Raw genomic sequence first — 25,316 nt, 5'->3', positions numbered from 1 at the left:
TTAGTTCATATATACCTTCCTATTTGATTTACTCTTCCTTTTACATTCAAAGTATTGCTTCTGTTACCATGAAAATTCTCTGAATTTTGTTTAATATTAAGATGAACTGTCTATTAGTAAGATGACTCAGATTTTTCATTTTTAAATTGTGTAAGAGAACATGTCAGGAAACTGATCTGTAATTTAACAATTAAAGTATGAAGGTGCTGCTGAGATTTGAACTCTGGATCTCCTATTTCCTCGACAGGCGCTTTAACCAGCTAAGCCACAGCACCTGCATGACAAAGTTCTATGAAATAGTTAGCTGAATGGAGTGAAATAGAAATCAGTTTTGTTTTTTTAATTTTCTTTTCTAAGTTCACACAACTCGGTTCTGAAACACTGTAGGTGAGAACACCAAATTTATTTTAAAATACTTCCATAAGAGGTGGCTTACCGTTCTTCTAATATATTGAATTATGTCTTGTGAGTGAAATGCATTAGTTAAATTCAACTCTAAATTGAATTTTCATCTCTTTCCTGGTCGTTGTAATTCTCATTTCCCTTATTCATGCATGGTATTGCTTTGAAATTCTGAAAAATACCAAGTGCTTATTTCATTATGAGATGAAGCATTCTAAAGTGAATAGGAGTCTATTCTTGTTTTTAAACTGTATTTAACATTTTCTTGAAGAAATTAAATTCTATAAGTTTGAAGCAAATTTGAGGTACTGCTGAGATTTGAACTCAGAATTTCCTGTTTAAGAGACAGGGACTTTAACCACTAAGCCACAGCACCTCTTTGACCTACAGCCATTAAATAATTCACTTAGTTGCCATTATTGGTTCTCAATGCCTTCTGTGCAGTCTTCTTTATCTGTGTTATTACGTTAGACATAAAAGAATTCCCCATCACTTAAGAAGAATACCTAAGTCTTTGTTAAAAAGTACTCATAAAAGTAGATTACATTTTTGAGTGTTTCACAAATTATTATTGTAGAGGATTGCATCACTTTTCCTCTTCAACTCCATGGTTTTATTTCCTATTTATCTTCCTCTTTGATATACCCTTCATTTTACATTCACAGTCTAGCTTCTGTCATCTTGAAAATACTCAGAATTTTATTTAGTATTAAGATGAATTATTCAATAGTAAGCTAATTCTAATTTTTCATTTTGAAATTATATCAAAGGTTCATCTAATGAAAATAATCTGTTATTTAACTATAAAAAAAAGAGAAAGGTGCTGCTAAGAGTTGAAGTTAGGATCTCCTGTTTTCCATAAAGACACTTTAACCAGCTAGGCCACAGAACCTGCATGTCAAACTTTACTGGATCTGATAACAGAATGGAGTGCAATAGAAATCTTGTTTTTCAATTTTCTTTTCTAAGTTGATACAACTCTGTTGTCAAACACTATAGGTTAGAAGACCAAATTTATTTTAGAATACTTCCTTAATGAGTGACTTACCCTACCTATAGAATATAAAATTATGTGTTGTGAGTAAAATGCATTAGTTAAATTGAACTTTCAATTTGTTTGTCGTCTCTTTCCTTTTCTTTAACATTCTCTTTTCCCCTATTCTTTTATGGTATTGCTTTGAAATTCTGCAAAACACAAAGTGTTTATTTCATTTGGAGATCAAGCATTCTAAAGTCAAAAGAACACTACTCTTGTTTTTAAACTATATTTAATGTGTACTTGAAGAAATTGAGTTTTAAAAGTTTGAACTAATTCTAAAGTGTTGCTGAAATTTGAAAACAGGACTTCCTATTTATGAGAGAGAAGCTTTGACCACTAAACAACAGCACCTACTTATCTTACAAACTATGAATAGCTGACTTTGTGGAGATGACTTGTCCTCACTGCCTTCAGTGCAGTCTTGTTTATCTGTGGTGAAATGTTGAACAGAAAAGCATTCCCCACCACTTAAGAAGAATACCTACATTTTAGTTAAAAAGTACTTAGAAAAGTGGATTACATTTTTGTGTGGTTTACACATAATAATTGTAGAGGAATACATCAATTGCCTTCAACTCTAGGGTTTTAGTTCATATATACCTTCCTATTTGATTTACTCTTCCTTTTACAAAGTATTGCTTCTGTTACCATGAAAATTCTCTGAATTTTGTTTAATATTAAGATGAACTGTCTATTAGTAAGATGACTCAGATTTTTCATTTTTAAATTGTGTTAGAGAACATGTCAGGAAACTGATCTGTAATTTAACAATTAAAATATGAAGGTGCTGCTGAGATTTGAACTCAGGATCTCCTGTTTACTAGACAGGCGCTTTAACCAGCTAAGCCACAGCACCTGTGTGACAAAGTTTATTGAAATAGTTAGCTGAATGGAGTGAAATAGAAATCAGTTTTGTTTTTTTAATTTTCTTTTCTAAGTTCACACAACTCGGTTCTGGAACACTGTAGGTGAGAACACCAAATTTATTTAAAAATACTTCCATAAGAGGTGGCTTACCGTTCTTCTAATATATTGAATTATGTCTTGTGAGTGAAATGCATTAGTTAAATTCAACTCTAAATTGAATTTTCATCTCTTTCCTGGTCGTTGTGATTCTCATTTCCCTTATTCATGCATGGTATTGCTTTGAAATTCTGCAAAATACCAAGTGCTTATTTCATTATGAGATGAAGCATTCTAAAGTGAATAGGAGTCTACTCTTGTTTTTAAACTGTATTTAACATTTTCTTGAAGAAATTAAATTCTATAAGTTTGGACCAAATTTGAGGTACTGCTGAGATTTGAACTCAGGATTTCCTGTTTACAAGACAGGCGCTTTAACCACTAAGCCACAGCACCTCTTTGTCCTAAGGCGATTGAATAATTCACTTAGTTGCATTATTGGTTCTCAATGCCTTCTGTGGAGTCTTCTTTTTCTGTGTTATTACTTTAGACATAAAATAATTCCCCATCACTTAAGAAGAATACCTAAGTCTTTGTTAAAATGTACTCATAAAAGTAGATTACATTTTTGAGTGTTTCACAAATTATTATTGTAGAGGATTGCATCACTTTTCCTCTTCAACTCCATGGTTTGATTTCCTATTTATCTTCCTCTTTGATATACCCTTCATTTTACATTCACAGTCTAGCTTCTGTCATCTTGAAAATACTCTGAATTTTATTTAGTATCAAGATGAATTGTTCAATAGTAAGCTGATTCAAATTTTTCATTTTTAAATTATATCAAAGGTTCATCTAATGAAAATAATCTGTTATTTAACTATGAAAAGAGAAAGGTGCTGCTAAGAGTTGAAGTTATGATCTCCTGTTTTCCATAAAGACACTTTAACCACCTAGGCCATAGAACCTGCATCACAAACTTTACTGGATCTGATAACAGAATGGAGTGCAATAGAAATCTCGTTTTTCAATTTTCTTTTCTAAGTTGATGCAACTCTGTTGTCAAACACTATGGGTGAGAAGACCACATTTATTTTAGAATACTTCCTTAATGAGTGACTTACCCTAGCTATAGAATATAAAATTATGTGTTGTGAGTAAAATGCATTAGTTAAATTGAACTTTCAATTTGTTTGTTGTCTCTTTCCTTTTCTTTAACATTCTCTTTTCCCCTATTCTTTTATGATATTGGTTTGAAATTCTGCAAAACACAAAGTGTTTATTTCATTTGGAGATCAAGCATTCTAAAGTCAACAGAACACTACTCTTGTTTTTAAACTATATTTAATGTTTACTTGAAGAAATTGAGTTTTAAAAGTTTGAACTAATTCTAAAGTGTTGCTGAAATTTGAAAACAGGACTTCCTATTTATGAGAGAGAAGCTTTGACCACTAAACAACAGCACCTACTTATCTTACAAACTATGAATAGCTGACTTTGTGGAGATGACTTGTCCTCACTGCCTTCAGTGCAGTCTTGTTTATCTGTGGTGAAATGTTGAACAGAAAAGCATTCCCCACCACTTAAGAAGAATACCTACATTTTAGTTAAAAAGTACTTAGAAAAGTGGATTACATTTTTGTGTGGTTTACACATAATAATTGTAGAGGAATACATCAATTGCCTTCAACTCTAGGGTTTTAGTTCATATATACCTTCCTATTTGATTTACTCTTCCTTTTACATTCAAAGTATTACTTCTGTTACCATGAAAATTCTCTGAATTTTGTTTAATATTAAGATGAACTGTCTATTAGTAAGATGACTCAGATTTTTCATTTTTAAATTGTGTAAGAGAACATGTCAGGAAACTGATCTGTAATTTAACAATTAAAGTATGAAGGTGCTGCTGAGATTTGAACTCAGGATCTCCTATTTACTAGACAGGCGCTTTAACCAGCTAAGCCACAGCACCTGCATGACAAAGTTCTATGAAATAGTTAGCTGAATGGAGTGAAATAGAAATCAGTTTTGTTTTTTTAATTTTCTTTTCTAAGTTCACACAACTCGGTTCTGAAACACTGTAGGTGAGAACACCAAATTTATTTAAAAATACTTCCATAAGAGGTGGCTTACCGTTCTTCTAATATATTGAATTATGTCTTGTGAGTGAAATGCATTAGTTAAATTCAACTCTAAATTGAATTTTCATCTCTTTCCTGGTCGTTGTAATTCTCATTTCCCTTATTCATGCATGGTATTGCTTTGAAATTCTGAAAAATACCAAGTGCTTATTTCATTATGAGATGAAGCATTCTAAAGTGAATAGGAGTCTACTCTTGTTTTTAAACTGTATTTAACATTTTCTTGAAGAAATTAAATTCTATAAGTTTGGAGCAAATTTGAGGTACTGCTGAGATTTGAACTCAGGATTTCCTGTTTAAGAGACAGGGACTTTAACCACTAAGCCACAGCACCTCTTTGACCTACAGCAATTAAATAATTCACTTAGTTGCCATTATTGGTTCTCAATGCCTTCTGTGCAGTCTTCTTTATCTGTGTTATTACGTTAGACATAAAAGAATTCCCCATCACTTAAGAAGAATACCTAAGTCTTTGTTAAAAAGTACTCATAAAAGTAGATTACATTTTTGAGTGTTTCACAAATTATTATTGTAGAGGATTGCATCACTTTTCCTCTTCAACTCCATGGTTTTATTTCCTATTTATCTTCCTCTTTGATATACCCTTCATTTTACATTCACAGTCTAGCTTCTGTCATCTTGAAAATACTCAGAATTTTATTTAGTATTAAGATGAATTATTCAATAGTAAGCTAATTCTAATTTTTCATTTTGAAATTATATCAAAGGTTCATCTAATGAAAATAATCTGTTATTTAACTATAAAAAAAAGAGAAAGGTGCTGCTAAGAGTTGAAGTTAGGATCTCCTGTTTTCCATAAAGACACTTTAACCAGCTAGGCCACAGAACCTGCATGTCAAACTTTACTGGATCTGATAACAGAATGGAGTGCAATAGAAATCTTGTTTTTCAATTTTCTTTTCTAAGTTGATACAACTCTGTTGTCAAACACTATAGGTTAGAAGACCAAATTTATTTTAGAATACTTCCTTAATGAGTGACTTACCCTACCTATAGAATATAAAATTATGTGTTGTGAGTAAAATGCATTAGTTAAATTGAACTTTCAATTTGTTTGTCGTCTCTTTCCTTTTCTTTAACATTCTCTTTTCCCCTATTCTTTTATGGTATTGCTTTGAAATTCTGCAAAACACAAAGTGTTTATTTCATTTGGAGATCAAGCATTCTAAAGTCAAAAGAACACTACTCTTGTTTTTAAACTATATTTAATGTGTACTTGAAGAAATTGAGTTTTAAAAGTTTGAACTAATTCTAAAGTGTTGTTGAAATTTGAAAACAGGACTTCCTATTTATGAGAGAGAAGCTTTGACCACTAAACAACAGCACCTACTTATCTTACAAACTATGAATAGCTGACTTTGTGGAGATGACTTGTCCTCACTGCCTTCAGTGCAGTCTTGTTTATCTGTGGTGAAATGTTGAACAGAAAAGCATTCCCCACCACTTAAGAAGAATACCTACATTTTAGTTAAAAAGTACTTAGAAAAGTGGATTACATTTTTGTGTGGTTTACACATAATAATTGTAGAGGAATACATCAATTGCCTTCAACTCTAGGGTTTTAGTTCATATATACCTTCCTATTTGATTTACTCTTCCTTTTACAAAGTATTGCTTCTGTTACCATGAAAATTCTCTGAATTTTGTTTAATATTAAGATGAACTGTCTATTAGTAAGATGACTCAGATTTTTCATTTTTAAATTGTGTTAGAGAACATGTCAGGAAACTGATCTGTAATTTAACAATTAAAATATGAAGGTGCTGCTGAGATTTGAACTCAGGATCTCCTGTTTACTAGACAGGCGCTTTAACCAGCTAAGCCACAGCACCTGTGTGACAAAGTTTATTGAAATAGTTAGCTGAATGGAGTGAAATAGAAATCAGTTTTGTTTTTTTAATTTTCTTTTCTAAGTTCACACAACTCGGTTCTGGAACACTGTAGGTGAGAACACCAAATTTATTTAAAAATACTTCCATAAGAGGTGGCTTACCGTTCTTCTAATATATTGAATTATGTCTTGTGAGTGAAATGCATTAGTTAAATTCAACTCTAAATTGAATTTTCATCTCTTTCCTGGTCGTTGTGATTCTCATTTCCCTTATTCATGCATGGTATTGCTTTGAAATTCTGCAAAATACCAAGTGCTTATTTCATTATGAGATGAAGCATTCTAAAGTGAATAGGAGTCTACTCTTGTTTTTAAACTGTATTTAACATTTTCTTGAAGAAATTAAATTCTATAAGTTTGGACCAAATTTGAGGTATTGCTGAGATTTGAACTCAGGATTTCCTGTTTACAAGACAGGCGCTTTAACCACTAAGCCACAGCACCTCTTTGTCCTAAGGCGATTGAATAATTCACTTAGTTGCATTATTGGTTCTCAATGCCTTCTGTGGAGTCTTCTTTTTCTGTGTTATTACTTTAGACATAAAATAATTCCCCATCACTTAAGAAGAATACCTAAGTCTTTGTTAAAATGTACTCATAAAAGTAGATTACATTTTTGAGTGTTTCACAAATTATTATTGTAGAGGATTGCATCACTTTTCCTCTTCAACTCCATGGTTTGATTTCCTATTTATCTTCCTCTTTGATATACCCTTCATTTTACATTCACAGTCTAGCTTCTGTCATCTTGAAAATACTCTGAATTTTATTTAGTATCAAGATGAATTGTTCAATAGTAAGCTGATTCAAATTTTTCATTTTTAAATTATATCAAAGGTTCATCTAATGAAAATAATCTGTTATTTAACTATGAAAAGAGAAAGGTGCTGCTAAGAGTTGAAGTTATGATCTCCTGTTTTCCATGAAGACACTTTAACCACCTAGGCCACAGAACCTGCATCACAAACTTTACTGGATCTGATAACAGAATGGAGTGCAATAGAAATCTCGTTTTTCAATTTTCTTTTCTAAGTTGATACAACTCTGTTGTCAAACACTATGGGTGAGAAGACCACATTTATTTTAGAATACTTCCTTAATGAGTGACTTACCCTAGCTATAGAATATAAAATTATGTGTTGTGAGTAAAATGCATTAGTTAAATTGAACTTTCAATTTGTTTGTTGTCTCTTTCCTTTTCTTTAACATTCTCTTTTCCCCTATTCTTTTATGATATTGGTTTGAAATTCTGCAAAACACAAAGTGTTTATTTCATTTGGAGATCAAGCATTCTAAAGTCAACAGAACACTACTCTTGTTTTTAAACTATATTTAATGTTTACTTGAAGAAATTGAGTTTTAAAAGTTTGAACTAATTCTAAAATGTTGCTGAAATTTGAAAACAGGACTTCCTATTTATGAGAGAGAAGCTTTGACCACTAAACAACAGCACCTACTTATCTTACAAACTATGAATAGCTGACTTTGTGGAGATGACTTGTCCTCACTGCCTTCAGTGCAGTCTTGTTTATCTGTGGTGAAATGTTGAACAGAAAAGCATTCCCCACCACTTAAGAAGAATACCTACATTTTAGTTAAAAAGTACTTAGAAAAGTGGATTACATTTTTGTGTGGTTTACACATAATAATTGTAGAGGAATACATCAATTGCCTTCAACTCTAGGGTTTTAGTTCATATATACCTTCCTATTTGATTTACTCTTCCTTTTACATTCAAAGTATTGCTTCTGTTACCATGAAAATTCTCTGAATTTTGTTTAATATTAAGATGAACTGTCTATTAGTAAGATGACTCAGATTTTTCATTTTTAAATTGTGTAAGAGAACATGTCAGGAAACTGATCTGTAATTTAACAATTAAAGTATGAAGGTGCTGCTGAGATTTGAACTCTGGATCTCCTATTTCCTCGACAGGCGCTTTAACCAGCTAAGCCACAGCACCTGCATGACAAAGTTCTATGAAATAGTTAGCTGAATGGAGTGAAATAGAAATCAGTTTTGTTTTTTTAATTTTCTTTTCTAAGTTCACACAACTCGGTTCTGAAACACTGTAGGTGAGAACACCAAATTTATTTTAAAATACTTCCATAAGAGGTGGCTTACCGTTCTTCTAATATATTGAATTATGTCTTGTGAGTGAAATGCATTAGTTAAATTCAACTCTAAATTGAATTTTCATCTCTTTCCTGGTCGTTGTAATTCTCATTTCCCTTATTCATGCATGGTATTGCTTTGAAATTCTGAAAAATACCAAGTGCTTATTTCATTATGAGATGAAGCATTCTAAAGTGAATAGGAGTCTATTCTTGTTTTTAAACTGTATTTAACATTTTCTTGAAGAAATTAAATTCTATAAGTTTGAAGCAAATTTGAGGTACTGCTGAGATTTGAACTCAGAATTTCCTGTTTAAGAGACAGGGACTTTAACCACTAAGCCACAGCACCTCTTTGACCTACAGCAATTAAATAATTCACTTAGTTGCCATTATTGGTTCTCAATGCCTTCTGTGCAGTCTTCTTTATCTGTGTTATTACGTTAGACATAAAAGAATTCCCCATCACTTAAGAAGAATACCTAAGTCTTTGTTAAAAAGTACTCATAAAAGTAGATTACATTTTTGAGTGTTTCACAAATTATTATTGTAGAGGATTGCATCACTTTTCCTCTTCAACTCCATGGTTTTATTTCCTATTTATCTTCCTCTTTGATATACCCTTCATTTTACATTCACAGTCTAGCTTCTGTCATCTTGAAAATACTCAGAATTTTATTTAGTATTAAGATGAATTATTCAATAGTAAGCTAATTCTAATTTTTCATTTTGAAATTATATCAAAGGTTCATCTAATGAAAATAATCTGTTATTTAACTATAAAAAAAAGAGAAAGGTGCTGCTAAGAGTTGAAGTTAGGATCTCCTGTTTTCCATAAAGACACTTTAACCAGCTAGGCCACAGAACCTGCATGTCAAACTTTACTGGATCTGATAACAGAATGGAGTGCAATAGAAATCTTGTTTTTCAATTTTCTTTTCTAAGTTGATACAACTCTGTTGTCAAACACTATAGGTTAGAAGACCAAATTTATTTTAGAATACTTCCTTAATGAGTGACTTACCCTACCTATAGAATATAAAATTATGTGTTGTGAGTAAAATGCATTAGTTAAATTGAACTTTCAATTTGTTTGTCGTCTCTTTCCTTTTCTTTAACATTCTCTTTTCCCCTATTCTTTTATGGTATTGCTTTGAAATTCTGCAAAACACAAAGTGTTTATTTCATTTGGAGATCAAGCATTCTAAAGTCAAAAGAACACTACTCTTGTTTTTAAACTATATTTAATGTGTACTTGAAGAAATTGAGTTTTAAAAGTTTGAACTAATTCTAAAGTGTTGCTGAAATTTGAAAACAGGACTTCCTATTTATAAGAGAGAAGCTTTGACCACTAAACAACAGCACCTACTTATCTTACAAACTATGAATAGCTGACTTTGTGGAGATGACTTGTCCTCACTGCCTTCAGTGCAGTCTTGTTTATCTGTGGTGAAATGTTGAACAGAAAAGCATTCCCCACCACTTAAGAAGAATACCTACATTTTAGTTAAAAAGTACTTAGAAAAGTGGATTACATTTTTGTGTGGTTTACACATAATAATTGTAGAGGAATACATCAATTGCCTTCAACTCTAGGGTTTTAGTTCATATATACCTTCCTATTTGATTTACTCATCCTTTTACAAAGTATTGCTTCTGTTACCATGAAAATTCTCTGAATTTTGTTTAATATTAAGATGAACTGTCTATTAGTAAGATGACTCAGATTTTTCATTTTTAAATTGTGTTAGAGAACATGTCAGGAAACTGATCTGTAATTTAACAATTAAAATATGAAGGTGCTGCTGAGATTTGAACTCAGGATCTCCTGTTTACTAGACAGGCGCTTTAACCAGCTAAGCCACAGCACCTGTGTGACAAAGTTTATTGAAATAGTTAGCTGAATGGAGTGAAATAGAAATCAGTTTTGTTTTTTTAATTTTCTTTTCTAAGTTCACACAACTCGGTTCTGGAACACTGTAGGTGAGAACACCAAATTTATTTAAAAATACTTCCATAAGAGGTGGCTTACCGTTCTTCTAATATATTGAATTATGTCTTGTGAGTGAAATGCATTAGTTAAATTCAACTCTAAATTGAATTTTCATCTCTTTCCTGGTCGTTGTGATTCTCATTTCCCTTATTCATGCATGGTATTGCTTTGAAATTCTGCAAAATACCAAGTGCTTATTTCATTATGAGATGAAGCATTCTAAAGTGAATAGGAGTCTACTCTTGTTTTTAAACTGTATTTAACATTTTCTTGAAGAAATTAAATTCTATAAGTTTGGACCAAATTTGAGGTATTGCTGAGATTTGAACTCAGGATTTCCTGTTTACAAGACAGGCACTTTAACCACTAAGCCACAGCACCTCTTTGTCCTAAGGCGATTGAATAATTCACTTAGTTGCATTATTGGTTCTCAATGCCTTCTGTGGAGTCTTCTTTTTCTGTGTTATTACTTTAGACATAAAATAATTCCCCATCACTTAAGAAGAATACCTAAGTCTTTGTTAAAATGTACTCATAAAAGTAGATTACATTTTTGAGTGTTTCACAAATTATTATTGTAGAGGATTGCATCACTTTTCCTCTTCAACTCCATGGTTTGATTTCCTATTTATCTTCCTCTTTGATATACCCTTCATTTTACATTCACAGTCTAGCTTCTGTCATCTTGAAAATACTCTGAATTTTATTTAGTATCAAGATGAATTGTTCAATAGTAAGCTGATTCAAATTTTTCATTTTTAAATTATATCAAAGGTTCATCTAATGAAAATAATCTGTTATTTAACTATGAAAAGAGAAAGGTGCTGCTAAGAGTTGAAGTTATGATCTCCTGTTTTCCATGAAGACACTTTAACCACCTAGGCCACAGAACCTGCATCACAAACTTTACTGGATCTGATAACAGAATGGAGTGCAATAGAAATCTCGTTTTTCAATTTTCTTTTCTAAGTTGATACAACTCTGTTGTCAAACACTATGGGTGAGAAGACCACATTTATTTTAGAATACTTCCTTAATGAGTGACTTACCCTAGCTATAGAATATAAAATTATGTGTTGTGAGTAAAATGCATTAGTTAAATTGAACTTTCAATTTGTTTGTTGTCTCTTTCCTTTTCTTTAACATTCTCTTTTCCCCTATTCTTTTATGATATTGGTTTGAAATTCTGCAAAACACAAAGTGTTTATTTCATTTGGAGATCAAGCATTCTAAAGTCAACAGAACACTACTCTTGTTTTTAAACTATATTTAATGTTTACTTGAAGAAATTGAGTTTTAAAAGTTTGAACTAATTCTAAAATGTTGCTGAAATTTGAAAACAGGACTTCCTATTTATGAGAGAGAAGCTTTGACCACTAAACAACAGCACCTACTTATCTTACAAACTACGAATAGCTGACTTTGTGGAGGTGACTTGTCCTCACTGCCTTCAGTGCAGTCTTGTTTATCTGTGGTGAAATGTTGAACAGAAAAGCATTCCCCACCACTTAAGAAGAATACCTACATTTTAGTTAAAAAGTACTTAGAAAAGTGGATTACATTTTTGTGTGGTTTACACATAATAATTGTAGAGGAATACATCAATTGCCTTCAACTCTAGGGTTTTAGTTCCTATATACCTTCCTATTTGATTTACTCTTCCTTTTACATTCAAAGTATTGCTTCTGTTACCATGAAAATTCTCTGAATTTTGTTTAATATTAAGATGAACTGTCTATTAGTAAGATGACTCAGATTTTTCATTTTTAAATTGTGTAAGAGAACATGTCAGGAAACTGATCTGTAATTTAACAATTAAAGTATGAAGGTGCTGCTGAGATTTGAACTCAGGATCTCCTATTTACTAGACAGGCGCTTTAACCAGCTAAGCCACAGCACCTGCATGACAAAGTTCTATGAAATAGTTAGCTGAATGGAGTGAAATAGAAATCAGTTTTGTTTTTTTAATTTTCTTTTCTAAGTTCACACAACTCGGTTCTGAAACACTGTAGGTGAGAACACCAAATTTATTTAAAAATACTTCCATAAGAGGTGGCTTACCGTTCTTCTAATATATTGAATTATGTCTTGTGAGTGAAATGCATTAGTTAAATTCAACTCTAAATTGAATTTTCATCTCTTTCCTGGTCGTTGTAATTCTCATTTCCCTTATTCATGCATGGTATTGCTTTGAAATTCTGAAAAACACCAAGTGCTTATTTCATTATGAGATGAAGCATTCTAAAGTGAATAGGAGTCTACTCTTGTTTTTAAACTGTATTTAACATTTTCTTGAAGAAATTAAATTCTATAAGTTTGGAGCAAATTTGAGGTACTGCTGAGATTTGAACTCAGGAGTTCCTGTTTAAGAGACAGGGACTTTAACCACTAAGCCACAGCACCTCTTTGACCTACAGCAATTAAATAATTCACTTAGTTGCCATTATTGGTTCTCAATGCCTTCTGTGCAGTCTTCTTTATCTGTGTTATTACGTTAGACATAAAAGAATTCCCCATCACTTAAGAAGAATACCTAAGTCTTTGTTAAAAAGTACTCATAAAAGTAGATTACATTTTTGAGTGTTTCACAAATTATTATTGTAGAGGATTGCATCACTTTTCCTCTTCAACTCCATGGTTTTATTTCCTATTTATCTTCCTCTTTGATATACCCTTCATTTTACATTCACAGTCTAGCTTCTGTCATCTTGAAAATACTCTGAATTTTATTTAGTATTAAGATGAATTGTTCAATAGTAAGCTAATTCTAATTTTTCATTTTGAAATAATATCAAAGGTTCATCTAATGAAAATAATCTGTTATTTAACTATAAAAAAAAGAGAAAGGTGCTGCTAAGAGTTGAAGTTAGGATCTCCTGTTTTCCATAAAGACACTTTAACCAGCTAGGCCACAGAACCTGCATGTCAAACTTTACTGGATCTGATAACAGAATGGAGTGCAATAGAAATCTTGTTTTTCAATTTTCTTTTCTAAGTTGATACAACTCTGTTGTCAAACACTATAGGTTAGAAGACCAAATTTATTTTAGAATACTTCCTTAATGAGTGACTTACCCTACCTATAGAATATAAAATTATGTGTTGTGAGTAAAATGCATTAGTTAAATTGAACTTTCAATTTGTTTGTCGTCTCTTTCCTTTTCTTTAACATTCTCTTTTCCCCTATTCTTTTATGGTATTGCTTTGAAATTCTGCAAAACACAAAGTGTTTATTTCATTTGGAGATCAAGCATTCTAAAGTCAAAAGAACACTACTCTTGTTTTTAAACTATATTTAATGTGTACTTGAAGAAATTGAGTTTTAAAAGTTTGAACTAATTCTAAAGTGTTGCTGAAATTTGAAAACAGGACTTCCTATTTATGAGAGAGAAGCTTTGACCACTAAACAACAGCACCTACTTATCTTACAAACTATGAATAGCTGACTTTGTGGAGATGACTTGTCCTCACTGCCTTCAGTGCAGTCTTGTTTATCTGTGGTGAAATGTTGAACAGAAAAGCATTCCCCACCACTTAAGAAGAATACCTACATTTTAGTTAAAAAGTACTTAGAAAAGTGGATTACATTTTTGTGTGGTTTACACATAATAATTGTAGAGGAATACATCAATTGCCTTCAACTCTAGGGTTTTAGTTCCTATATACCTTCCTATTTGATTTACTCTTCCTTTTACATTCAAAGTATTGCTTCTGTTACCATGAAAATTCTCTGAATTTTGTTTAATATTAAGATGAACTGTCTATTAGTAAGATGACTCAGATTTTTCATTTTTAAATTGTGTAAGTGAACATGTCAGGAAACTGATCTGTAATTTAACAATTAAAATATGAAGGTGCTGCTGAGATTTGAACTCAGGATCTCCTGTTTACTAGACAGGCGCTTTAACCAGCTAAGCCACAGCACCTGCATGACAAAGTTCTATGAAATAGTTAGCTGAATGGAGTGAAATAGAAATCAGTTTTGTTTTTTTAGTTTTCTTTTCTAAGTTCACACAACTCTGTTCTTAAACACTGTAGGTGAGAACACCAAATTTATTTAAAAATACTTCCATAAGAGGTGGCTTACCGTTCTTCTAGAATATTGAATTATGTCTTGTGAGTGAAATGCATTAGTTAAATTTAACTCTAAATTGAATTTTCATCTCTTTCCTGGTCGTTGTAATTCTCATTTCCCTTATTCATGCATTGTATTGCTTTGAAATTCTGCAAATGCCAAGTGCTTATTTCATTATGAGATGAAGCATTCTAAAGTGAATAGGAGTCTACTCTTGTTTTTAAACTGTATTTAACATTTTCTTGAAGAAATTAAATTCTATAAGATTGGAGCAAATTTGTGGTACTGCTGAGATTTGAAATCAGGATTTCTTGTTTACGAGACAGGCGCTTTAACCACTAAGCCACAGCACCTCTTTGCCCTACGGCAATTGAATAATTCACTTAGTTGCTATTATTGGTTCTCAATGCCTTCTGTGCAGTCTTCTTTATCTGTGTTATTACGTTAGACATAAAAGAATTCCCCATCACTTAAGAAGAATACCTAAGTCTTTGTTAAAAAGTACTCATAAAAGTAGATTACATTTTTGAGTGTTTCACAAATTATTATTGTAGAGGATTGCATCACTTTTCCTCTTCAACTCCATGGTTTTATTTCCTATTTATCTTCCTCTTTGATATACCCTTCATTTTACATTCACAGTCTAGCTTCTGTCATCTTGAAAATACTCTGAATTGTATTTAGTATTAAGATGAATTGTTCAATAGTAAGCTAATTCTAATTTTTCATTTTGAAATTATATCAAAGGTTCATCTAATGAAAATAATCTGTTATTTAACTATGAAAAGAGAAAGGTGCTGCTAAGAGTTGAAGTTAGGATCTCCTGTTTTCCATAAAGACACTTTAACCACCTAGGCCACAGAACCTGCATGACAAACTTTACTGGATCTGATAACAGAATGGAGTGCAATAGAAATCTCGTTTTTCAATTTTCTTTTCTAAGTTGATACAACTCTGTTGTCAAACACTATAGGTGAGAAGACCTCATTTATTTTAAAATACTTCCTTAATGAGTGACTTACCCTACCTATAGAATATTGAATTATGTGTTGTGAGTAAAATGCATTAGTTAAATTGAACTTTCAATTTGTTTGTCGTCTCTTTCCTTTTCTTTAACATTCTCTTTTCCCCTATTCATTTATGGTATTGCTTTGAAATTCTGCAAAACACAAAGTGTTTATTTCATTTGGTGATCAAGCATTCTAAAGTCAACAGAACACTACTCTTGTTTTTAAACTATATTTAATGTTTACTTGAAGAAATTGAGTTTTAAAAGTTTGAACTAATTCTAAAATGTTGCTGAAATTTGAAAACAGGACTTCCTATTTATGAGAGAGAAGCTTTGACCACTAAACAACAGCACCTACTTATCTTACAAACTATGAATAGCTGACTTTGTGGAGATGACTTGTCCTCACTGCCTTCAGTGCAGTCTTGTTTATCTGTGGTGAAATGTTGAACAGAAAAGCATTCCCCACCACTTAAGAAGAATACCTACATTTTAGTTAAAAAGTACTTAGAAAAGTGGATTACATTTTTGTGTGGTTTACACATAATAATTGTAGAGGAATACATCAATTGCCTTCAACTCTAGGGTTTTAGTTCCTATATACCTTCCTATTTGATTTACTCTTCCTTTTACATTCAAAGTATTGCTTCTGTTACCATGAAAATTCTCTGAATTTTGTTTAATATTAAGATGAACTGTCTATTAGTAAGATGACTCAGATTTTTCATTTTTAAATTGTGTAAGAGAACATGTCAGGAAACTGATCTGTAATTTAACAATTAAAGTATGAAGGTGCTGCTGAGATTTGAACTCAGGATCTCCTATTTACTAGACAGGCGCTTTAACCAGCTAAGCCACAGCACCTGCATGACAAAGTTCTATGAAATAGTTAGCTGAATGGAGTGAAATAGAAATCAGTTTTGTTTTTTTAATTTTCTTTTCTAAGTTCACACAACTCGGTTCTGAAACACTGTAGGTGAGAACACCAAATTTATTTAAAAATACTTCCATAAGAGGTGGCTTACCGTTCTTCTAATATATTGAATTATGTCTTGTGAGTGAAATGCATTAGTTAAATTCAACTCTAAATTGAATTTTCATCTCTTTCCTGGTCGTTGTAATTCTCATTTCCCTTATTCATGCATGGTATTGCTTTGAAATTCTGAAAAACACCAAGTGCTTATTTCATTATGAGATGAAGCATTCTAAAGTGAATAGGAGTCTACTCTTGTTTTTAAACTGTATTTAACATTTTCTTGAAGAAATTAAATTCTATAAGTTTGGAGCAAATTTGAGGTACTGCTGAGATTTGAACTCAGGAGTTCCTGTTTAAGAGACAGGGACTTTAACCACTAAGCCACAGCACCTCTTTGACCTACAGCAATTAAATAATTCACTTAGTTGCCATTATTGGTTCTCAATGCCTTCTGTGCAGTCTTCTTTATCTGTGTTATTACGTTAGACATAAAAGAATTCCCCATCACTTAAGAAGAATACCTAAGTCTTTGTTAAAAAGTACTCATAAAAGTAGATTACATTTTTGAGTGTTTCACAAATTATTATTGTAGAGGATTGCATCACTTTTCCTCTTCAACTCCATGGTTTTATTTCCTATTTATCTTCCTCTTTGATATACCCTTCATTTTACATTCACAGTCTAGCTTCTGTCATCTTGAAAATACTCAGAATTTTATTTAGTATTAAGATGAATTATTCAATAGTAAGCTAATTATAATTTTTCATTTTGAAATTATATCAAAGGTTCATCTAATGAAAATAATCTGTTATTTAACTATAAAAAAAAGAGAAAGGTGCTGCTAAGAGTTGAAGTTAGGATCTCCTGTTTTCCATAAAGACACTTTAACCAGCTAGGCCACAGAACCTGCATGTCAAACTTTACTGGATCTGATAACAGAATGGAGTGCAATAGAAATCTTGTTTTTCAATTTTCTTTTCTAAGTTGATACAACTCTGTTGTCAAACACTATAGGTTAGAAGACCAAATTTATTTTAGAATACTTCCTTAATGAGTGACTTACCCTACCTATAGAATATAAAATTATGTGTTGTGAGTAAAATGCATTAGTTAAATTGAACTTTCAATTTGTTTGTCGTCTCTTTCCTTTTCTTTAACATTCTCTTTTCCCCTATTCTTTTATGGTATTGCTTTGAAATTCTGCAAAACACAAAGTGTTTATTTCATTTGGAGATCAAGCATTCTAAAGTCAAAAGAACACTACTCTTGTTTTTAAACTATATTTAATGTGTACTTGAAGAAATTGAGTTTTAAAAGTTTGAACTAATTCTAAAGTGTTGCTGAAATTTGAAAACAGGACTTCCTATTTATGAGAGAGAAGCTTTGACCACTAAACAACAGCACCTACTTATCTTACAAACTATGAATAGCTGACTTTGTGGAGATGACTTGTCCTCACTGCCTTCAGTGCAGTCTTGTTTATCTGTGGTGAAATGTTGAACAGAAAAGCATTCCCCACCACTTTAGAAGAATACCTACATTTTAGTTAAAAAGTACTTAGAAAAGTGGATTACATTTTTGTGTGGTTTACACATAATAATTGTAGAGGAATACATCAATTGCCTTCAACTCTAGGGTTTTAGTTCATATATACCTTCCTATTTGATTTACTCTTCCTTTTACATTCAAAGAATTGCTTCTGTTACCATGAAAATTCTCTGAATTTTGTTTAATATTAAGATGAACTGTCTATTAGTAAGATGACTCAGATTTTTCTTTTTTAAATTGTGTTAGAGAACATGTCAGGAAACTGATCTGTAATTTAACAATTAAAATATGAAGGTGCTGCTGAGATTTGAACTCAGGATCTCCTGTTTACTAGACAGGTGCTTTAACCAGCTAAGCCACAGCACCTGTGTGACAAAGTTTATTGAAATAGTTAGCTGAATGGAGTGAAATAGAAATCAGTTTTGTTTTTTTAATTTTCTTTTCTAAGTTCACACAACTCGGTTCTGGAACACTGTAGGTGAGAACACCAAATTTATTTAAAAATACTTCCATAAGAGGTGGCTTACCGTTCTTCTAATATATTGAATTATGTCTTGTGAGTGAAATGCATTAGTTAAATTCAACTCTAAATTGAATTTTCATCTCTTTCCTGGTCGTTGTGATTCTCATTTCCCTTATTCATGCATGGTATTGCTTTGAAATTCTGCAAAATACCAAGTGCTTATTTCATTATGAGATGAAGCATTCTAAAGTGAATAGGAGTCTACTCTTGTTTTTAAACTGTATTTAACATTTTCTTGAAGAAATTAAATTCTATAAGTTTGGACCAAATTTGAGGTACTACTGAGATTTGAACTCAGGATTTCCTGTTTACAAAACAGGCGCTTTAACCACTAAGCCACAGCACCTCTTTGTCCTAAGGCGATTGAATAATTCACTTAGTTGCATTATTGGTTCTCAATGCCTTCTGTGGAGTCTTCTTTTTCTGTGTTATTACTTTAGACATAAAATAATTCCCCATCACTTAAGAAGAATACCTAAGTCTTTGTTAAAATGTACTCATAAAAGTAGATTACATTTTTGAGTGTTTCACAAATTATTATTGTAGAGGATTGCATCACTTTTCCTCTTCAACTCCATGGTTTGATTTCCTATTTATCTTCCTCTTTGATATACCCTTCATTTTACATTCACAGTCTAGCTTCTGTCATCTTGAAAATACTCTGAATTTTATTTAGTATCAAGATGAATTGTTCAATAGTAAGCTGATTCAAATTTTTCATTTTTAAATTATATCAAAGGTTCATCTAATGAAAATAATCTGTTATTTAACTATGAAAAGAGAAAGGTGCTGCTAAGAGTTGAAGTTATGATCTCCTGTTTTCCATAAAGACACTTTAACCACCTAGGCCACAGAACCTGCATCACAAACTTTACTGGATCTGATAACAGAATGGAGTGCAATAGAAATCTCGTTTTTCAATTTTCTTTTCTAAGTTGATACAACTCTGTTGTCAAACACTATGGGTGAGAAGACCAAATTTATTTTAGAATACTTCCTTAATGAGTGACTTATCCTAGCTATAGAATATAAAATTATGTGTTGTGAGTAAAATGCATTAGTTAAATTGAACTTTCAATTTGTTTGTTGTCTCTTTCCTTTTCTTTAACATTCTCTTTTCCCCTATTCTTTTATGATATTGGTTTGAAATTCTGCAAAACACAAAGTGTTTATTTCATTTGGAGATCAAGCATTCTAAAGTCAACAGAACACTACTCTTGTTTTTAAACTATATTTAATGTTTACTTGAAGAAATTGAGTTTTAAAAGTTTGAACTAATTCTAAAGTGTTGCTGAAATTTGAAAACAGGACTTCCTATTTATGAGAGAGAAGCTTTGACCACTAAACAACAGCACCTACTTATCTTACAAACTATGAATAGCTGACTTTGTGGAGATGACTTGTCCTCACTGCCTTCAGTGCAGACTTTTTTATCTGTGGTGAAATGTTGAACAGAAAAGCATTCCACACCACTTAAGAAGAATACCTACATTTTAGTTAAAAAGTACTTAGAAAAGTGGATTACATTTTTGTGTGGTTTACACATAATAATTGTAGAGGAATACATCAATTGCCTTCAACTCTAGGGTTTTAGTTCATATATACCTTCCTATTTGATTTACTCTTCCTTTTACATTCAAAGTATTGCTTCTGTTACCATGAAAATTCTCTGAATTTTGTTTAATATTAAGATGAACTGTCTATTAGTAAGATGACTCAGATTTTTCATTTTTAAATTGTGTAAGTGAACATGTCAGGAAACTGATCTGTAATTTAACAATTAAAATATGAAGGTGCTGCTGAGATTTGAACTCAGGACCTCCTGTTTACTAGACAGGCGCTTTAACCAGCTAAGCCACAGCACCTGCATGACAAAGTTCTATGAAATAGTTAGCTGAATGGAGTGAAATAGAAATCAGTTTTGTATTTTTAATTTTCTTTTCTAAGTTCACACAACTCGGTTCTGAAACACTGTAGGTGAGAACACCAAATTTATTTAAAAATACTTCCATAAGAGGTGGCTTACCGTTCTTCTAATATATTGAATTATGTCTTGTGAGTGAAATGCATTAGTTAAATTCAACTCTAAATTGAATTTTCATCTCTTTCCTGGTCGTTGTAATTCTCATTTCCCTTATTCATGCATGGTATTGCTTTGAAATTCTGAAAAATACCAAGTGCTTATTTCATTATGAGATGAAGCATTCTAAAGTGAATAGGAGTCTACTCTTGTTTTTAAACTGTATTTAACATTTTCTTGAAGAAATTAAATTCTATAAGTTTGGAGCAAATTTGAGGTACTGCTGAGATTTGAACTCGGGAGTTCCTGTTTAAGAGACAGGGACTTTAACCACTAAGCCACAGCACCTCTTTGACCTACAGCAATTAAATAATTCACTTAGTTGCCATTATTGGTTCTGAATGCCTTCTGTGCAGTCTTCTTTATCTGTGTTATTACGTTAGACATAAAAGAATTCCCCATCACTTAAGAAGAATACCTAAGTCTTTGTTAAAAAGTACTCATAAAAGTAGATTACATTTTTGAGTGTTTCACAAATTATTATTGTAGAGGATTGCATCACTTTTCCTCTTCAACTCCATGGTTTTATTTCCTATTTATCTTCCTCTTTGATATACCCTTCATTTTACATTCACAGTCTAGCTTCTGTCATCTTGAAAATACTCAGAATTTTATTTAGTATTAAGATGAATTATTCAATAGTAAGCTAATTATAATTTTTCATTTTGAAATTATATCAAAGGTTCATCTAATGAAAATAATCTGTTATTTAACTATAAAAAAAAGAGAAAGGTGCTGCTAAGAGTTGAAGTTAGGATCTCCTGTTTTCCATAAAGACACTTTAACCAGCTAGGCCACAGAACCTGCATGTCAAACTTTACTGGATCTGATAACAGAATGGAGTGCAATAGAAATCTTGTTTTTCAATTTTCTTTTCTAAGTTGATACAACTCTGTTGTCAAACACTATAGGTTAGAAGACCAAATTTATTTTAGAATACTTCCTTAATGAGTGACTTACCCTACCTATAGAATATAAAATTATGTGTTGTGAGTAAAATGCATTAGTTAAATTGAACTTTCAATTTGTTTGTCGTCTCTTTCCTTTTCTTTAACATTCTCTTTTCCCCTATTCTTTTATGGTATTGCTTTGAAATTCTGCAAAACACAAAGTGTTTATTTCATTTGGAGATCAAGCATTCTAAAGTCAAAAGAACACTACTCTTGTTTTTAAACTATATTTAATGTGTACTTGAAGAAATTGAGTTTTAAAAGTTTGAACTAATTCTAAAGTGTTGCTGAAATTTGAAAACAGGACTTCCTATTTATGAGAGAGAAGCTTTGACCACTAAACAACAGCACCTACTTATCTTACAAACTATGAATAGCTGACTTTGTGGAGATGACTTGTCCTCACTGCCTTCAGTGCAGTCTTGTTTATCTGTGGTGAAATGTTGAACAGAAAAGCATTCCCCACCACTTTAGAAGAATACCTACATTTTAGTTAAAAAGTACTTAGAAAAGTGGATTACATTTTTGTGTGGTTTACACATAATAATTGTAGAGGAATACATCAATTGCCTTCAACTCTAGGGTTTTAGTTCATATATACCTTCCTATTTGATTTACTCTTCCTTTTACATTCAAAGAATTGCTTCTGTTACCATGAAAATTCTCTGAATTTTGTTTAATATTAAGATGAACTGTCTATTAGTAAGATGACTCAGATTTTTCTTTTTTAAATTGTGTTAGAGAACATGTCAGGAAACTGATCTGTAATTTAACAATTAAAATATGAAGGTGCTGCTGAGATTTGAACTCAGGATCTCCTGTTTACTAGACAGGTGCTTTAACCAGCTAAGCCACAGCACCTGTGTGACAAAGTTTATTGAAATAGTTAGCTGAATGGAGTGAAATAGAAATCAGTTTTGTTTTTTTAATTTTCTTTTCTAAGTTCACACAACTCGGTTCTGGAACACTGTAGGTGAGAACACCAAATTTATTTAAAAATACTTCCATAAGAGGTGGCTTACCGTTCTTCTAATATATTGAATTATGTCTTGTGAGTGAAATGCATTAGTTAAATTCAACTCTAAATTGAATTTTCATCTCTTTCCTGGTCGTTGTGATTCTCATTTCCCTTATTCATGCATGGTATTGCTTTGAAATTCTGCAAAATACCAAGTGCTTATTTCATTATGAGATGAAGCATTCTAAAGTGAATAGGAGTCTACTCTTGTTTTTAAACTGTATTTAACATTTTCTTGAAGAAATTAAATTCTATAAGTTTGGACCAAATTTGAGGTACTGCTGAGATTTGAACTCAGGATTTCTTGTTTACAAGACAGGCGCTTTAACCACTAAGCCACAGCACCTCTTTGTCCTAAGGCGATTGAATAATTCACTTAGTTGCATTATTGGTGCTCAATGCCTTCTGTGGAGTCTTCTTTTTCTGTGTTATTACTTTAGACATAAAATAATTCCCCATCACTTAAGAAGAATACCTAAGTCTTTGTTAAAATGTACTCATAAAAGTAGATTACATTTTTGAGTGTTTCACAAATTATTATTGTAGAGGATTGCATCACTTTTCCTCTTCAACTCCATGGTTTGATTTCCTATTTATCTTCCTCTTTGATATACCCTTCATTTTACATTCACAGTCTAGCTTCTGTCATCTTGAAAATACTCTGAATTTTATTTAGTATCAAGATGAATTGTTCAATAGTAAGCTGATTCAAATTTTTCATTTTTAAATTATATCAAAGGTTCATCTAATGAAAATAATCTGTTATTTAACTATGAAAAGAGAAAGGTGCTGCTAAGAGTTGAAGTTATGATCTCCTGTTTTCCATGAAGACACTTTAACCACCTAGGCCACAGAACCTGCATCACAAACTTTACTGGATCTGATAACAGAATGGAGTGCAATAGAAATCTCGTTTTTCAATTTTCTTTTCTAAGTTGATACAACTCTGTTGTCAAACACTATGGGTGAGAAGACCACATTTATTTTAGAATACTTCCTTAATGAGTGACTTACCCTAGCTATAGAATATAAAATTATGTGTTGTGAGTAAAATGCATTAGTTAAATTGAACTTTCAATTTGTTTGTTGTCTCTTTCCTTTTCTTTAACATTCTCTCTTCCCCTATTCTTTTATGATATTGGTTTGAAATTCTGCAAAACACAAAGTGTTTATTTCATTTGGAGATCAAGCATTCTAAAGTCAACAGAACACTACTCTTGTTTTTAAACTATATTTAATGTTTACTTGAAGAAATTGAGTTTTAAAAGTTTGAACTAATTCTAAAATGTTGCTGAAATTTGAAAACAGGACTTCCTATTTATGAGAGAGAAGCTTTGACCACTAAACAACAGCACCTACTTATCTTACAAACTACGAATAGCTGACTTTGTGGAGGTGACTTGTCCTCACTGCCTTCAGTGCAGTCTTGTTTATCTGTGGTGAAATGTTGAACAGAAAAGCATTCCCCACCACTTAAGAAGAATACCTACATTTTAGTTAAAAAGTACTTAGAAAAGTGGATTACATTTTTGTGTGGTTTACACATAATAATTGTAGAGGAATACATCAATTGCCTTCAACTCTAGGGTTTTAGTTCCTATATACCTTCCTATTTGATTTACTCTTCCTTTTACATTCAAAGTATTGCTTCTGTTACCATGAAAATTCTCTGAATTTTGTTTAATATTAAGATGAACTGTCTATTAGTAAGATGACTCAGATTTTTCATTTTTAAATTGTGTAAGAGAACATGTCAGGAAACTGATCTGTAATTTAACATTTAAAGTATGAAGGTTCTCCTGAGATTTGAACTCAGGATCTCCTATTTACTAGACAGGCGCTTTAACCAGTTAAGCCACAGCACCTGCATGACAAAGCTCTATGAAATAGTTAGCTGAATGGAGTGAAATAGAAATCAGTTTTGTTTTTTTAATTTTCTTTTCTAAGTTCACACAACTCGGTTCTGAAACACTGTAGGTGAGAACACCAAATTTATTTAAAAATACTTCCATAAGAGTTGGCTTACCGTTCTTCTAATATATTGAATTATGTCTTGTGAGTGAAATGCATTAGTTAAATTGAACTCTAAATTGAATTTTCATCTCTTTCCTGGTCGTTGTAATTCTCATTTCCCTTATTCATGCATGGTATTGCTTTGAAATTCTGAAAAATACCAAGTGCTTATTTCATTATGAGATGAAGCATTCTAAAGTGAATAGGAGTCTACTCTTGTTTTTAAACTGTATTTAACATTTTCTTGAAGAAATTAAATTCTATAAGTTTGGAGCAAATTTGAGGTACTGCTGAGATTTGAACTCAGGATTTCCTGTTTAAGAGACAGGGACTTTAACCACTAAGCCACAGCACCTCTTTGACCTACAGCAATTAAATAATTCACTTAGTTGCCATTATTGGTTCTCAATGCCTTCTGTGCAGTCTTCTTTATCTGTGTTATTACGTTAGACATAAAAGAATTCCCCATCACTTAAGAAGAATACCTAAGTCTTTGTTAAAAAGTACTCATAAAAGTAGATTACATTTTTGAGTGTTTCACAAATTATTATTGTAGAGGATTGCATCACTTTTCCTCTTCAACTCCATGGTTTTATTTCCTATTTATCTTCCTCTTT

At 31.7% G+C, this 25,316-nt stretch overlaps 17 non-coding genes across 17 annotated transcripts; all 17 read right to left on the bottom strand.

Moving 5' to 3' along the window:
• Window positions 1-2,223: 2,223 nt before the first annotated feature.
• TRNAT-AGU (transfer RNA threonine (anticodon AGU)) lies at window positions 2,224-2,297 on the bottom strand. The gene has a single exon. It is a non-coding gene; the product is annotated as a tRNA-Thr (tRNA).
• Window positions 2,298-2,727: 430 nt separating this feature from the next.
• Window positions 2,728-2,800, bottom strand: TRNAT-UGU (transfer RNA threonine (anticodon UGU)). The gene has a single exon. It is a non-coding gene; the product is annotated as a tRNA-Thr (tRNA).
• A 1,445-nt stretch (window positions 2,801-4,245) lies between these two features.
• On the bottom strand, window positions 4,246-4,319 carry TRNAT-AGU (transfer RNA threonine (anticodon AGU)). The gene has a single exon. It is a non-coding gene; the product is annotated as a tRNA-Thr (tRNA).
• Window positions 4,320-6,267: 1,948 nt separating this feature from the next.
• Window positions 6,268-6,341, bottom strand: TRNAT-AGU (transfer RNA threonine (anticodon AGU)). Its single transcript has one exon. It is a non-coding gene; the product is annotated as a tRNA-Thr (tRNA).
• A 430-nt stretch (window positions 6,342-6,771) lies between these two features.
• On the bottom strand, window positions 6,772-6,844 carry TRNAT-UGU (transfer RNA threonine (anticodon UGU)). Its single transcript has one exon. It is a non-coding gene; the product is annotated as a tRNA-Thr (tRNA).
• Window positions 6,845-10,311: 3,467 nt separating this feature from the next.
• Window positions 10,312-10,385, bottom strand: TRNAT-AGU (transfer RNA threonine (anticodon AGU)). The gene has a single exon. It is a non-coding gene; the product is annotated as a tRNA-Thr (tRNA).
• A 430-nt stretch (window positions 10,386-10,815) lies between these two features.
• Window positions 10,816-10,888, bottom strand: TRNAT-UGU (transfer RNA threonine (anticodon UGU)). Its single transcript has one exon. It is a non-coding gene; the product is annotated as a tRNA-Thr (tRNA).
• Window positions 10,889-12,333: 1,445 nt separating this feature from the next.
• Window positions 12,334-12,407, bottom strand: TRNAT-AGU (transfer RNA threonine (anticodon AGU)). Its single transcript has one exon. It is a non-coding gene; the product is annotated as a tRNA-Thr (tRNA).
• Window positions 12,408-14,359: 1,952 nt separating this feature from the next.
• On the bottom strand, window positions 14,360-14,433 carry TRNAT-AGU (transfer RNA threonine (anticodon AGU)). The gene has a single exon. It is a non-coding gene; the product is annotated as a tRNA-Thr (tRNA).
• Window positions 14,434-14,862: 429 nt separating this feature from the next.
• TRNAT-CGU (transfer RNA threonine (anticodon CGU)) lies at window positions 14,863-14,935 on the bottom strand. The gene has a single exon. It is a non-coding gene; the product is annotated as a tRNA-Thr (tRNA).
• A 1,446-nt stretch (window positions 14,936-16,381) lies between these two features.
• Window positions 16,382-16,455, bottom strand: TRNAT-AGU (transfer RNA threonine (anticodon AGU)). Its single transcript has one exon. It is a non-coding gene; the product is annotated as a tRNA-Thr (tRNA).
• Window positions 16,456-18,407: 1,952 nt separating this feature from the next.
• Window positions 18,408-18,481, bottom strand: TRNAT-AGU (transfer RNA threonine (anticodon AGU)). Its single transcript has one exon. It is a non-coding gene; the product is annotated as a tRNA-Thr (tRNA).
• A 430-nt stretch (window positions 18,482-18,911) lies between these two features.
• Window positions 18,912-18,984, bottom strand: TRNAT-UGU (transfer RNA threonine (anticodon UGU)). The gene has a single exon. It is a non-coding gene; the product is annotated as a tRNA-Thr (tRNA).
• Window positions 18,985-20,429: 1,445 nt separating this feature from the next.
• On the bottom strand, window positions 20,430-20,503 carry TRNAT-AGU (transfer RNA threonine (anticodon AGU)). The gene has a single exon. It is a non-coding gene; the product is annotated as a tRNA-Thr (tRNA).
• Window positions 20,504-22,455: 1,952 nt separating this feature from the next.
• On the bottom strand, window positions 22,456-22,529 carry TRNAT-AGU (transfer RNA threonine (anticodon AGU)). The gene has a single exon. It is a non-coding gene; the product is annotated as a tRNA-Thr (tRNA).
• Window positions 22,530-22,959: 430 nt separating this feature from the next.
• Window positions 22,960-23,032, bottom strand: TRNAT-UGU (transfer RNA threonine (anticodon UGU)). Its single transcript has one exon. It is a non-coding gene; the product is annotated as a tRNA-Thr (tRNA).
• Window positions 23,033-24,477: 1,445 nt separating this feature from the next.
• On the bottom strand, window positions 24,478-24,551 carry TRNAT-AGU (transfer RNA threonine (anticodon AGU)). The gene has a single exon. It is a non-coding gene; the product is annotated as a tRNA-Thr (tRNA).
• Window positions 24,552-25,316: the final 765 nt, after the last annotated feature.

This window comes from Pleurodeles waltl, chromosome 12 (assembly GCF_031143425.1).
Source record: "Pleurodeles waltl isolate 20211129_DDA chromosome 12, aPleWal1.hap1.20221129, whole genome shotgun sequence".
Lineage (NCBI taxonomy): Eukaryota > Metazoa > Chordata > Amphibia > Caudata > Salamandridae > Pleurodeles > Pleurodeles waltl.
Note: the sequence above shows the minus strand (reverse complement) of the source record. Positions and strands in the feature narration are given on the sequence as shown.